The sequence below is a fragment of the Amborella trichopoda genome, chromosome 2 (assembly GCF_054954075.1).
Source record: "Amborella trichopoda isolate Santa Cruz 75 chromosome 2, AtrichopodaSantaCruz75HAP2 v2.0, whole genome shotgun sequence".
In the NCBI taxonomy this organism is placed as follows: Eukaryota; Viridiplantae; Streptophyta; class Magnoliopsida; order Amborellales; family Amborellaceae; genus Amborella; species Amborella trichopoda.
The window spans coordinates 35,329,336-35,344,107 of record NC_142337.1 but is presented as its reverse complement, the minus strand read 5'-3'; positions in this window follow the sequence as shown (position 1 = coordinate 35,344,107).

Below are 14,772 nucleotides of genomic sequence, written 5' to 3'. Positions count from 1 at the left end.
GATAGAGTTCTCTCTCTATCAAGGCAGTAAAAACCAAGACCAATCTCCCCCCGCCCTCCCTGCACGAACATCTCTCCCTCTACACAATCATGGAGTTCTCTCTCTAAAAACTAGGGTAAAAGAGAAAATATGTGACGTCTCTAAAATTTGTGGAATTAAAACATAATATTAATAGTATTGATAGAAATAAATACAAAATAAATAAATAAAATAAAATATTTACAATAAAAAAATATTGAGAGCGTAGTTCACTGTGCATCATAGGAACCGTTACTTTCACTTATATACGATTTTGGCAACTCTTTTCTCAAGTTCGTGCCTGACTATTTTGTTAGTACTTGGTCCACCAACTTTTTGTAAGAAGTTTTGTGTAAAGGTGGTCCCATCTCTACCTTACGTGACAACCCACTTACATCATGTTAAAACACACTTGAGGGTTCAGCTTCATTTGGGTGGACCTTAAGTCCACCGTCTTGAACTTCATTTCTTACATACCTTTGCTTTTAATGTGGCAGCTTTATATCCCTCTCATCTTGTTTTTAAAACACCTCGTAAGTGTTTCTTTTTTTATTTGAAGCTCTTTTTTCTCAATATCTCATACCTTGAGCTGCGTTTCTCTTTTTAAGCCACAAGTAAGCTATGGGCCTTATGAACATCAGCACTCTCTCTGCCTCTCTCTCACAGTCTCTCCTTTCGCCAGGCTTTTTGTAAGTTTTGTTTTTATTAATTCTCCTTTTAAGCCACAAGTAAGCTACGGGCCTTATGAACATCAGCACTCTCCCTGTTTGTCTCTCATAGTGTCTCCTTTCGCTAGACTTTTTGTAAGTTTTTTTTAACTAATTTATATCCCTTAATGTCAAAGATTGAGGAATGGCTGCTTCTCTATCGTCTAGGTTAATCCACAATATTTGTACATTGAGGCCCTTTTAGGAATGGCTACTTCTCTATCGTCTAGGTTAATCCACAATGTTTGCACATTGAGGCCCTTACTTTTATCTCCTCTCTGTCACGCCCCATTTTTTTAGTCCTCTGATTACTTCGACTCTGGCTGCAAAGTTACAAGTAAGTGATCTCATTCTCCTGAAAACTAGTCCCCTTTTAATATAATTGTGTTATTTCCGTCCATCATCTTTAGTTTATAAGTTTTTTATGTAAGTGCCTCATCCTCCTGAAAAATAGTCTGTTTTTAATAAAATTGTGATATTTCTGTCCAATATCTTTTTTTTATAAGTTTTATGTGTAAGTGATCTCATTATCCTGGAAAATTGTCTGTTTTAGCAAAATTATGATATTCCAGTTGCTGTTATGACTTTTGGTTACTTCTGCTTTCAATAAAAATTGTAATATTGCCAATACTGTAAGACTTACGTATTTATACATTTAATTGTATTTTTGCCCATCTATGAATTTTAGATGCTATAAGTTGTACCCATTCTTGTAAAATGATTATACGCGTAATTACATTTCCATAAAATTATGATATTTCCGTGTTTAACTTTGGATTTCCATAAAAGCTCATCTATTGATAATGAACTGTTTGTCATGTTACATTTCAAGAATGTCCTTCAGAACTGCCACCTTTTAGAAATTATTGTCAAAATGTTTGACTGGTTACATATAGATATTTCAATGAAAGTGATTGTTTAAATTGCTTCAAGTGAATTCCTGTTAATGATTTCAATGATACTTTGCATATATGATGTTGCTTCTTTCTAATATTAAAAGAGTCTCAGAGATAATTTGAATATAAGTAGACCTATCCGATTATGCTGGTAGAAATTATTTGGACCTGTAGGGATTGTTAGAACCTATCAGTTATGCTGGTGGGACTATTTGGACTCATCCAAGATGCCGGTGAGATATGTTTGAACCTGTAGGTATTGTTAGGACCTATCCAGTTATACTGGTAGGGACTATTTGGATTCATCCTGGACACCAGTGAGGTATGTTTGGACCTGCAGGGATTGTTTAGACCTATTCAAAACGTTGTGGGGTATATAAGTGACCAGTATTGCTATTAAAATGTTTATATGCATTTCAATCATTTGGATTATGTTTAACTGTATATTCTTGAAAGAGAAATTGTTCTTCATAAATGCTTCTTCCTATTGTTTTTAATAGACCTCCCTTTTGAAAATGTTTATATCTTCCAACCATGATTATTTTTGAGAACCATGATGATCACTCACTGAGTAGCCAAACTTATCAAATTATGCTAAATATTTTTCAAGATAATTGCAGGTTCATAGTTTGAATGCAGCAGGACCATCTTTGAAGAATTTGTAGGCATGATTGACCTTCCCCTTGTAACTATTGATCAACTACACCATTGTAATTTTTGTTTGATCAAAGAGATGTATATATCCAGACCTTTATGTTAATATTGGTAATGAGTAGACTATGTATAGATTTCTAAAAATGAAAAAAAAAAAAAAAATCCATTTTGATGAAATATTTAAGTAGAATTTGTGAATTTCTTCTATGCATATATAATATAAGAATAATCTGTCATACTTCAAGAATGTTAGAAAACTTGGGGTGTGACAAAATGGTATCAGAGCAATAGGTTAAGGATCTTATGAAATTTGAACAAGAGTATACTCTTAAGTCATATTTATTGTATGTAACCATAGAGCGTGGAGAATATGATTTGCTTTTATGCATCTAAGTCCTATTTATTCTATGTAACCATAGAGTCTGGAGAATATGGTTGCTTTTATACATCGTTGAATGGGGAATGCAATCCACCCAGGAAGGGAGTTATTAGAAATGGTGGGTGTATATCAAACATTTTTTTTTAAAACACTTGTAAGGTGTTTTAAAAACGAGATGAGCACGTTAAACGCTAAGGTACGTAAGATATGAAGTTCAAGACGGTGGACCTAAGGTCCACCCAAATGAAGCTGAACCCTCAAGTGTTTGGCAAGGTGTTTTAACATGATGTAAGTGGGCTGCACCCACCTTTACACAAAATTTCTTACAAAAAGTTGGTGGACCAAGGGTCTATACTAACAAAATGGTCAGGCACAATTTTAAGAAAATAGTTGCTAAAATTATATGAGTGAAAATAATGGTCCTTATGATGCACAATGAACTATCATTTTAAATATTTCTTTATTGTAAGTATTTTATTTTATTTTATTTATTTATTTTATGTTTATTTCCATCAATACTATTAATATTATGTTTTAATTTCACAAATTTTAAAGTTATCACAGAAAACATATTTTTCTCTCTCTAAAAATCAGGGTAAAAGAACTGTGGAAAGTTCTCTCTTTACAAGAGCAATATCTCTCTATGGATGTACAATAACAATGCAAGGCACGTATGAGCTGTCGCTCTAAAACCCAAGGGAAAGGAGAAAAGAAATCTCTCTACAAAACAGGATAAAGAAAAAACAGGATAAAGAAAAAGGTGAATCTCTCTCTATCTAAAAACCAAGGCAAATGTATTCTCTCTCTCTTAATATTATGATTTCTTTATTTAGTTTCAATGAATTACTGATCTGTGAAAGGGAAACAAGCAAGGTACCTTCTTCTTCGGTAGAGCCACTTATTTTAGAGAGATATGTATCTTTTCTCTCTACGAATGTACACGAGCAAGACATGTATTTTGGGTAAAAAAATAGTTATTTTTCTTTATAAGATATGAAACCTAGTCATGATATTTGTAATGTGTATTCTAAAAAGAAGGTTATAATGAGTGGATTGTGGATCTTCCTTCCTTCTTCTTCTTCTTATTTTATTGTATTTTATTTTATTTTATTTTTATTTTTATTTTTTAATGTTGTGGATTTTCTGAGCTTCTTTATTCAAAAAATTGAGAAGTTCCTTGGATAAAAAAAAGTGACACTGTCAGTTGCAGCTTAGCTAATTTTGAATGGCAAAGTATCGGTTGTTGCTTGGAATTTCTGTAAGTTCTCCAAGTGCCTTCCAGTAGAGGTCCAAGAAGGATGGGTTGCTATGAATTCAAAATTCTATTGCTGAGCAAGACAAGGTCTTTTTTTGAAGAAACTGAGCAAGACAATATCGTATGTCAATCCAAAAAAATTGTTAAGGATATCTTGTGTTTTGCTTGCTTCTTAATTTGTAGCAGTCCATAATGCATGACTTGATAATTATCAGCAATATAAATTTCGTTTTATGCTTTCTATGTGCCAAAATTCCTTAACATTCTTCTTGTTGATGTGTTTGTGGGTATTTGAGAGAGAGAGAGAGAGAGAGAGAGAGAGAAAGAGAGAGAGAGATGAGAACTAGTTGTTGATGTGTATTTGAGAGAGTTGCCAAATGCCTTTTGTATGGCCATTGTGCATAAGTGCTTATGCCTTTTGGACTGATACTCATTAATTTGGCGCTCGGCTTGAATTTGGATGTTTGTCATGGTGACATTTCTCGTATCGTTTGGATCGACTGCATCGAACATGAAATCCAATGCCCAGATGGTGCAACCAAGCCTGGCCAAGCTTGGCGGCGTCTCTGTTGCCAATCCAATCCCGTGATTGTTGGGTGCCCAAAATTTACAGGGAAACATGCGGATGAAGAAACCAATGAATTTTCTGCTTTGCTGACATTCCCTAATGCATTTTTTATACAACATAAATCCCAAATCTTGTATATAACTTCTAAATCGATGTATAATAATTTTAACAAATGAAATCTGGCTTTGTTATTCCCAACACAAGTAGTTCATCAACATTGTATAAACTAATTACCAAGAGAGCACATATTACATGAGATAAAATACATACATGTATAGAAAAAGAAAGAGACATAAAATGATCTACAGTTGTGGAGATGTAATGAAGCATATGACCATTCTTTTTATAAGGAGAAGAAGGGCGGGTGTGAATGCCAGATGGCTATACTTATCACAGTAAGTTTTACAAATACAAAAAAATAACACCATGAAACAATAATCAAGGTAACTAGCATGCAAATATATGCTATAAAGAAACCAATTAGTAGCTCCCACAATAAAAATAAAAGGAAAATCTATCCCCACATAGGCTACTGCTTCTTTTTTCTTATTATTATAATATGTTCATTGTTGTATTAATATAGAGCCTAACGCAAATACAAGTGTTAGGCAGCCCACTAATAGGTTGTTGTATACAAAAACCTGCAAGGCGGCTCAACAAATATTTTACATCTAAAATATAAACAAGATATTAATAAAAAAAAAATGGAAGACCATGTGCTCAAAATATTGCCCCCAAGAGATATTTCTCTACATTGTATCATTCATTTTACATTACGCCCATTTCACTTGCAGCAGAAGTTATGATACTTGACAATGACTAGAAGTCTACAACTATAGTTGTGCCATTAGCTCAAGAGTTTGTTGAGCTGAATAAGAATTTAGCAACAAACATAATAAGAGTTTGCGAACAACCAAAACATACATAAAACACTTGAAAAATCATTCATACGAGCTGTAAGAACCACTCTTCAAATAAAAATCAATCAGCCCTTCAAATAAAATACAATCATCAGAGAAATAGAATCACATACAATGTTGTTCATCAACTGCCATTAATCCAATAAATACAATCAAATATACAATATTCAAATATAGTTAATAGCTGCCACTAATCCAATCACCCCTTCGATTCAACAATATCCAATCTTATTCATTTTCCATAAATTTCACACCAAGGAAACAAAATGTATCAGAAATATTGACAATATATCAAAAAACGAGAAAAAGAAAACCATAATTGCAAATAGCAATTACTATCTTGTAAGGCTGAAAAATCCCTTAAATTTTGAAATAAATTTGTGCGTATGAGTTGTTTTTGCACATTCATCACACCACATCTTGCTGGCTAATTCACAAGCGCACGTGGGTTTTTCTTTAGAGAGAGAGAGAGAGAGAGGGGGTTTTCTTGAGAGGGAGAAAGGGTTTTCTTGCTGAACCAATAGCAGCAAGGAGAGAGAATAGAAATGGTGACCATAGGACAAGGAGAGAGAAAATGGAGAGAGAGAGGCACGGGATAGAGAGAGAGGGGAGGCACAAGATTAGTATCAAAACCCAGGGAGAGCGTGTACCTCTTCGATGTTGTGAGAGAGAAGAGGTGCCCCGCCTGATTTGTACCGAATACTCCTTCGCTGAGAGAGGTTGCTCCGTTGTCGAGAGCTTTGGAGACAACATAGAAGAAGTGGGAGGGAGGAAGGGACACTGAGATGGGGGTTTTGTTCCTGTATAAGGGAGGGCGGTGGAGAGAGAGAGAGTAAATTCCAATTACAGTTCCTATGTGCTTTGCCTTGCTACTGTACATCCATTGAGAGAGAGTTGCTCTTATAAAGAGAGAACTTTCGTCCTCTGCCTTGATTTTTAGAGAGAGAGAAATACTTTCTATTTTACCCTAGTTTTTAAAGAGAGAGCTTCTGCCCTGATCGCATAGAGGAGAGAGATGCTCGTGGTGGGGGGCTTGGTAGAGACAGAACTCTAGCCTACCATTTTTATGAGAGAGAACTACTCGTATATAGAGAGAGTGTGCTTTGAATAGAATGGGACAAAGTTATTGTGGGTCACCGGTTACCTGCTTGGGAGTAAGTGAACCGGTAAAGCCCCGTCGTTTTCTTGAGATTAGAATCATGATAAAACAGATATCCTTTGGAGTCTTATGCCATTGAGTGCGGCAGTATCATATAGGATCATTACCAAAATGATAAATACCTTCAAAATTAAATTTTTAGATATCTCAATACTATTACTATCACACCCTAATACTTTATTTTATTGTATTTACCCTGTCAAAGAATCAATTAATTCATGGCTAAAATGCCCTTACCCTCTCTCTTCTGTAATAGGTACTAACTTGTTATTAGGTACTCTTCTCTCCATATATGCGCGAACCCTCTATCTAAAAAAACCCATTTCATTCTCTCTTGTGCCCAAACTCTCTCTATAGAAAAACTCGTCGGAATACACGTTGGAAAACTCAGATCCTGACGGCTACCTCACCGGTAAAATATCATTCCCATTTCACAATTACCTCACCGGTAAAACTTGTCAGAAAACTTAGATCCCGAGGACTTACCAACTCGATAATCATTGTTAATATCAAATTCCGGCTGAATATCCGGTAAACTCAAATTTGCAGCCATATTCGAATATCAAGTTCACTGAAAGATCAACAAAGGCGCCTAGTTAGGTGCCTCAATCTCGTCCTCTGGATCCTTTTGGGGATCGGACAACACGCGTCTCGAGTTTCGAGGGAAGACCCGAGAAGTTTTTGAGATCGCTCTTTTGGGAACCTTGTTCGAGAACGGGGGCAGGTGTTACTAACCAGTGATAGAGGAATTTAATGTGGGTTCGGGACTTACTCGGGCTGGCTCGCGTGGGCGCCCTCTTAGATCACGAAGAAAGCCCCCCAGTAATAAAACTGGTTCGGAATTGACTCCCTTGGCTTGTATTCTTCTTGTTTTCTGCAATCACACATATATGGCAAAGGTTATAAGACAGGTGGGTCAGACCTCACCCTTTACCTCTTTGAGGAACATACACAAGCATGCGCATTCAAAAAGAAAAATAAGAGAAGAAAGACGAGGGAGAGAAGAATTTGATTGAGCGGTGACTAAGCTGATGAATAATTGGCCTGACGTGGTAGTAAAACGGGCTCGGTAACTAAGACCGGCTCACATGATTACTACTAATCATCATTACCAGTACCAACTAGCTAGGCACAATGGTTAGTCTGTCGTGGTAATAAAGTGGGCCAAGTAATCCTGGCACAACATGATTACGGCTAGACGACAGGACTATCGTGAGAGTCTAACCTCAATGCCTCTTAGTCGAATGAAAGAGTAACATAATGATGGTTATGAAGAAAGAATAAGAAGTGAATTAATAGAAGAAGGGAACATCAGGAGGGAGGGAGAAGAAAGGAAGAGAAGAGTATGAATGGCGAGAGAATAAAAGAGAGAGAGGGAAGGAAGACGCAATCGACACTAAGCATTGCAGGCCGTGTTAGAAGAAAGAGAGAGAAAATGCAGTCGGCACTAGGCTTCACCGACTGTATTATATAGAGATGAGGAGAGAGAAGATACTGTCGATGCTAGGCTTCGTCAACTGTGCCTGAGGAAGAGAGAGAAAATATAGTTGATATTAGGCTTCACCGTTGTGAGGAGAAGAGAGAGAAAATACAATCGACGCTAGGCTTCGTCGATTGTGTCAAAAGAAGAGGGAGAAAATACAGTCACTGCTAGGCTTCATCGACTGTCAAAAGAAGAGAGAGAACGTAGTTGGTGCTAAACTTTGCCGACTGTCAAAAAGAAGAGAGAGAAAACGTAATCGACGTTAGGCTTCACCAACTGTGTTAGAAGAAGAGAGAAGGAGAGACCCAGCTCGCGCTAGGCTTGCGCTAGTTGTGATGAAAGAAAAGTAAGAGAGAGAGATCGAGCCGACGCTAGACATCACCCGCTGTGACAGAAAAAGAGAGACAAATCCAATCGACGTTAGGCTTCGCCGACTACAAGAGAAGGAGAGAGAGAAATCCAAGTGGTGCTAGGCTTCACCGATTGCAAGAGAAGGAAAGAGAGAAATCCAACTGGCGTTAGGCTTCACCGACCGGCTTCAAAAGAGAAGGAGAGAGAGAAATCTAGTCGGCGTTAGGCTTCGTCGACTGGCTTCAGAAGAGAAGGAGAGAGAGAAATCCAGCTGGTGCTAAGCTTCACCGATTGGCTTCAGAAGAGAAGGAGATAGAGACGAGAAGAAGAGAGATCGAGATAGAAATGAGAAACAGGGGGAGGAGAGAGAGATAGAGATGAGACAGAGGGGAAGAGAGAGAAAGAGATAGAGACGAGACAAAGGGGAATAGAGAGAAAGAGGGGAGGAGAGAGAAAGTTACATGCTCGAAGGGTACCGACCCTTTTCTTCTCTCTCCTCTCACTCTCCAAGATGTACCCAAGAACTTAAACAAGAATGAAAATTTTATTAAATCAATAAAAAATGAACTGAAGGTCCTTACAATTTAGCTTTGCATGTTTATATAGAGTTGGGCTAAACCGTGGGTGTACGCCCAAAAACTAGCTAAAATTGAAGATAATTACAATTTAATTGAATTTAAAGAAATTCTAAAAACTGGATGTAAAAGGACTATTTTGCCTTTGCCTAACAATGTGTGGAATTTCAAAACAATCCCTACTGTTGCCTGAGAACTTGCGCGATCTTCCGTGGCTGACTTGGGGTCGTTCTGATGCCCGTTTGATCGAAAGATCGGCATGACGATCATTTTGATACCAACTTCGAACCATGAACCATGTTTTTAAGCCATGATCATGAGACTTGAATTTTTGGTGAATCTTGAAAACTTCGGATCATTTGTGTGCTCGTTTCTTGATGTTTCTTTGTGATTTATTCATTGAATCACACTGAGCATGCCGTCACGATCACGTTGCAACAAACTTAGTTTGATTTTGTGTCTGGATGAAGATTTTGTCGTCTTGAGTTTTTTACTGGAATCTTGAAATTCGATAGCCCAAATTTACAGCAGCTTTGACACCTTCATGTGTGAAATCCAACCGTTCATCGTACACGAGGTTTAGACCAGAGATAGCCTCGGACCTCACGCACATAATGCAATTGGTTTTGTGCCGATCGTGTATGCGAGTGTCGCGATCTGGCTATTTGAACGAGGCGTGCTGCTGCTGAATTTTCTGCAACTTCCTTCATGGATGAACGACTTTCATTTAGTTTTTATCTCTGCTCGGGTGTCGTCACGGGGCGTACCACATATCGAATTGCTTGTCTTGATGAGACGAACACGCTCACCAAATTTAGGAGCAATCCAACTTGGAACAAGTGAGATATAGGCCCCAAAAGTGACTGCCCGTGACTATAAAAACATCCACCTTTAATGGTGTTTTGATGGAGTGAGGCCACACGGGAATAGTGTGCGGCCTACCCATTTTCGGTATTTTACCCATAACTTTATCTTGGAGTGTTTGATTAAGTCGAAACTTGATCCATTGGGGTTTTCGACTATGTCGAATCTAATGGCAGTGGTCCCACAACTATTTGACATGCCAAAAGTATGGCTTTAGTTACAGGGTCCATTTCAGAGTGTTAAAGACCGATTTCGCTGAAATTATTTCTTTGTGTTCACTGCCTTAAACATGTCTGATCATGATGAAACTTGGCAGGTGGTATTTTGAAGTGTTGATGAAGATCTTGACCAATTCTGGAGCCATTCTTAGATTGTTGGGAATTTCCACTGTTTCGTAGGCTTTATTTACTTGCTTCCTGTCAAGGACTAAGGTTCTAAAAAATACGTTCAAAAAGCTTGCCCTACCGAATGTTGTGCTTCAAGAGAAGCGAGAAGGACAATCATTTAGAAGATTTCCTTCAGCTTTTACTTTTTTTCTTCTTAGCCACAGGACCACGTGACCACCGAGAAGATTCACGTAACGGTGTAACGAGGATACTCAGACGTAGGGATGCACTGTTCGGGGGTCCATTTGTGGAGACTTTAGGGGGAGAAGATACTTTTTTGAAGGATCTTGTCGAAGTCCTCACCCTCATATGGAGTATTTGTGATTCTGAAGCTGAGGGTTTTGTCCGGACCTTTTCGGTCAAAATCAGGCCCATTTGACAATTGAGTGCCATGTTGAAGGGCATTGTTCCCATTTGGTCTGAGTTAGTTTGTTTGCTTTTGGTTGGCATTGTTTACTGCTAAACCAGTTTTGCTTTTGGCGATCATTGTAGGTCTCATCTACCGGGTTCAGTCGGGAGCAATTTTATTAGCCGATCCCGAAGGTCTAGGCTACCGGCTAGGTGAGCTGAAGTCTCTGGTAGGTTTCTCCCTAGCTTTGTCAGTTTTTCCTTTGTAGTGATTGTTTCTAGAGTGTATTTGTGACCTCGTGGGAATAATGTTCTTCCTCATGAGACTTGTCTTACCGTCTTGACAGTCTTTTGTCTTTCGAGTCCTTTTGCAACTGGACTCAGGCTGTCGAAATCTTTTCCTTGAAGCTCATATTTTTTGATTCCTAGCATTGTGACACCAGAGATTTTCTTTTTTTTGAGTTAGGGCTGAAGTCGTGAGTACTGCATCAACCTATTTATTGATTCAAGCGTCCTTTAAGGATTTTCGCTTGAACTCGGGAAGTGGCACCTTAGAGATGGTTTTCACCAACTTCCTTTTATTTGGGGCTTTTTTACCCATGACCTTTTGGCCATGTCCACTCTTTTCATCCATTTTTTCTCACGATGCCCTTTCGGGTTTTCACTGTGCCCGGTTTTTGTTTCATTCACATAACTCTTTTACTCATGGTTTCATGACCATGCCCGTCCGTCATTTTTACTCATGGTGTTCGCTTGTTAAGGTATACACCATGCCCGTTATTTTTCATTCATTTTTTTTGTGAAGGCGTGTTTAAGGTCATGCCTTCAGGACCTGTGCGAAGCAGTTTACCATCATCTGGTCAGGACGTGCACTATGGTTTAAGGTTATACAGTTGGACCGTGGTGGTGGTAAACGACAGTCTGTGGAGGCCATGGGTTGAGTATGGGGGTGGTTTGACTCACTTGGGGCAATGACATAAGGCTACCTATGACAGACGGATGATTTATGAAATGTGAGTGGATGATGGTAACCCACTATCTTACAACGAGTTTGGATGGTAGGATAGTTCGCCATTTTGTGAGCATGGGTGAGACTCACTAAGGAATGATGAATGGTAATGAAGTGAATGGACATACTGGGGAGGTAATGAAGGTGGCGTGCGCACACTAATAGGTAGGTTAGGGGAGGCGTGTGTGAAGGTGTACGTAAAATTGTGTGTGTGAATGTGGGGGCGAGTTTATGGTCCTGCCTCTTGGACCTGTACAAAGTAGTTTATCTTCATGCGTCGAGGACATGCACTATGGTTTAAGGTCATACAACTGGACCGTGGTTTTGTAGTTTAAAGTCATACAAGTAGGACCATGCAGTTTAAGGTCGTGCAATCCCTGGGGTGAAAGATGAGACTCTATGGAGAACCCGACTTCCTAGGGATAAGATAACTTGGTGTGAGGCAGGCCCATCAGGAATTGAAGAGGTAAGAATGACCTTAACTCCACTGGGGATAATGGGCTGCAGTATGGATGTGACTCCTACTTGGGGATGAGGGACAGTGGCTCGCTCTTGACTCCATTGGGGATGATAGGTCACGACTTGAGTGCAAAGGCCTGGGCGCAACTCCACTGGGGATGATAGGACACACAAGGCTTGGGCGACAATAGACAGCTTGAAATACAGTCGGTGCCAAGTGTAGCAATAATTGTTTCCTGTGAGTGTTCAACTAGCGCTGGGTTGTTAAATCTTAGCTGGAGCTGTGAACAACCCGTGATATCGTTTGAACACAACCGACGCTAAGTAAACCGACGCTAGGGTTGTTTGACATTCACTTGTCACCAAGTCAACCGATGCTAGCATTGTTTGGAATTCACCTGGGGCCAAGTCAATTCAACCGAGTAGTAGGCGCTGGGCATGGATTGATGAGAATTACCTTAGGACTCGAGTCAAAGCCCGACTTGTCGCATCGTAGCTTGGCTTTCCTTGGACGTGACTGGAATTCCCAATTTGTGAGGGGTGTTCGAGGGTAGTGTGGTCTATATAAGGGGGGGAAATTCCATTTTCTTTACTTTTCACCAAGGGTAAAAAAGAAACTTAAAATTTTCTTAGTGAGGAGAGGGTGCCCGGTTGAAGTTCTGGCAAGCAGCGGGACTCCAACAAAAGTTTTGCAGGGAAGGTTTTCGATAAACAATGGGATTTTCGGATTTCCGGTGGTCTTGCAGAGAAGGCCTTCAGCGAGCAGACTTTGCCAAAAATTTGGTGAAGTTGCAAAGAGAGTTTTTAAACAGAGGACTTTCTAGTGGAGGGAAGGGCTCTAGCCTTGGCATGTTTTGAGGGCAGAAGAGGCGGGAAGTGCAGTGGTAGGCATTTTTGCAAGTTTTGAAATGTTTTTAGGGGAGTTTTAAGGGGTTTCCCGGGGGGTTGTGGTAACTTTACAGAGGTTTTGATGACTTCCCGGCAAAAATGCGGCAGAGGAAAATCTCTTAGTGAGTTTTCCAGCGTTGCTGTGATTTCACAGACGTTTTTCGGGGACTTAGGGAAAGTTTGCAGAAGTTTTCAGTGAGGGATTGGTGATTTTTCGACATTGGTAGTGGTGTTGTAGAGGTTTTTCAAGAACGACAAGGGAGTTCTGGCAGAAATGGAAAGGTCCAGGGAAAACGAACGGTTACTGAAGGCAAACCGTCCCAAGGAAGGTGTACGGTTGCGAGAGGTGAACCGTCGCCCTTGGAGATCATGTGACCATTAAGGGGGGTGTGGAAACTTAGGCCCCAAAAAAGAGGAATCTCGGGAAGCGAACAGTCGCGATAAGTCCTGCACTAACAGAAGAGCAGCCGGTGCTGGGGCAACCAGCGCTGATGGTTTAGAAGCATAACCGGTGCTGAGATAGCCGACGTTGATCCTCAAGAAAGGTAATCGATGTTAAGAGTTCAGTCGATGTTACCCTGGCGAGACACAGCCAGCACTCATCAGCTGTGTGGCCTATCATGATTAGGAGAGTAATGCTTGCATGTGGCGGTAAGTCACGTGTGAGATTTACGATGTTCGACGATTAGCTATGCACGACGATGTTCATGGGTCAGCAAAAAGTGGTGAATGATGGTAAGGCAGGGCTTGTGGTATCCGTTGGAAGCTAAAGTCTCCAACATAATAGTGAGGTCCATGTTGTTCTATGGAAGGGCATCCACGGTGAGCAGGGTATGTGTTCCATCATAGGAAAGTTCCTCGTCAGGTCTAGCCTGCTTTGTATGTTTGATACACATGTCGAATGAATCCTACGTTGTATGTTTGATGTACAAGTTAGGTGAGATATCTGGCTTGTATATTTGATATACACGTCGGATGGATTGAAGCTAACTTCTTGGAGTGGCTTCGCTTCATCATATGGCCGGTAACCATCCTCTTACTCGTCAGATGGATTAAAGCTAACTCTCCAAGTGGTTTCACTTCTTCTTTATAAAGGGGGCCTTTCTTTGGTGCGTTTGCTTCTTTACCATGGGGCAGGCACTTGTTTTGGCTCGTCGTCCTCTTATCCTCAGATGAAAGAGCAAAACTACAAGTTTTGGTTTGTAACTGTCCTTTCATCCTCAGATGCAAGAGACTTCTAACATCCCTAATAATGGGTTTCTTTGTAAATTGTAACTCATTTTTTATTGTAATAAAAATAGTTAGAATTTGTTTGGACTATCTTGCTTTTTTTCCTGTTGAGTCCCTTTCTTTTGAATACGCATCACGGATAGTACTTCTTTAAGTATCGTCCATTGATAGGGGGCATTGCTTCCCCTCCTCAAGGATGTGCCAGTATGTAGGCTCTATTGGGCAAGACCTTTTTGACTACAAAGGAACCTTCCCAGGCTCAAACTTTCCTTTACGCCGGCCATTCATAACAATAGGCCTCTTAACAGTTAAGACTAGATCACCACGGGTGAATGAGCGAATCTTGACAGACTTGTCAAAAGCCCTCTTCATTCTCCCTTGGTTGAATTTAAGGTTCTGCTGAGCCTCTAGCCTTTTTCCATCAAGTGCATCCAATTCTTGATACCTTAAGCTTGACTCTCTCATCTTCGTTTATTCCTTAGTGAATAGCGACTCGCAGTGAAGGGATTTGTATTTCGAGAGGCAAAACTGCTTCACCCCCATAGACCAGAGAATAAGGAGTGGAATCAGTAGCATTTTGCATAGTAGTATGATAAGCCCATAGTGCTTCGGGAAACTTCTCA